Raw genomic sequence first — 1,099 nt, forward strand, 5'->3', positions numbered from 1 at the left:
TAACAAAAGCTTAAAATAGAAAACCAAAAAACTCAATTGTTCTCAACATGAACATTTTGTCCCCAAAAAAGCAAAAGCTGGTCAACTAGTACACTTTAAAAATATAGTATCCATGTAAAAGTTAAAATGGGAAAAGGGAGAGACAGAAGAAACAAACCTGTGAGGAGAACACCAGAGCCAGCAGCAGAACTGCGAGGAGGGCGACACACATGGTCTTCATGTTTGCAGGGTGGAGAAGCTGAGGTCTGTGACTGCAGGATCCTCTGATCAGTCAGTGAATGAAACTACAGACGCTGCTGAGGCCTTTATACCCACCGTGACGTCATCAGCCACTTAAACCACCTGCTGCAGCCTGCACCGTGCTGCATTCATGTGCTGCAGGAAATAGTCAGCATTTAGTCAACAGTGAACTTAACTATATTTGTATTGAGTGAAATATACATAAATAAATATAGTTATAGTCGATAGATCTCTCTCTCTATATATATAGAACAAGCACATTGCTGGTACTCAATTACTCTAAAACATAGATAAACAGCGCCTCCTAGTGACCACATGCATGTTAGTGTTTAGGTTTAAATGCATATAGTTGGTTTACCTTCCCTCTCAATATTTTGTTAGAGATAAAGTTTTACATAGTAACAGGGACACTATATAAAAGACAATAACTAAAAACCGAAGAGCCAGACGTTACTTACAAATACATTCAAAATAAATGTATGTAATGGGCTATAATAGGCTTTCTGTTTAGAATAAAAAAATGCTTATAGTTTGGTTTGACCAAAAACATAATCCAGCCATCCTCCCACAATAAAACAAATTCTTTAAAGATAAATTGTCAATGTAAAATCGTTTGAAATAGGTGCAACACAGGACGGATGGTTCTTACACAAAGAAAATGTAGTGATTGGCAGGGTAATATTTGTGATGATGGTTATTATAATCATTGATGGAGATTATTATTATTATTATTATTACTGTTATTAGAGATGAGGTCATCGTGAGGAATCATCCAGACTTGATGTCATTGATAAAGTACTTGTGGAATCTGGTTGGACATTGGTAATGACCCCGCTGGGCTGCCGTAGTTGTCCGCCCT

The sequence above is a fragment of the Paralichthys olivaceus genome, chromosome 12, assembly GCF_024713975.1.
Source record: "Paralichthys olivaceus isolate ysfri-2021 chromosome 12, ASM2471397v2, whole genome shotgun sequence".
Taxonomy (NCBI): Eukaryota; Metazoa; Chordata; class Actinopteri; order Pleuronectiformes; family Paralichthyidae; genus Paralichthys; species Paralichthys olivaceus.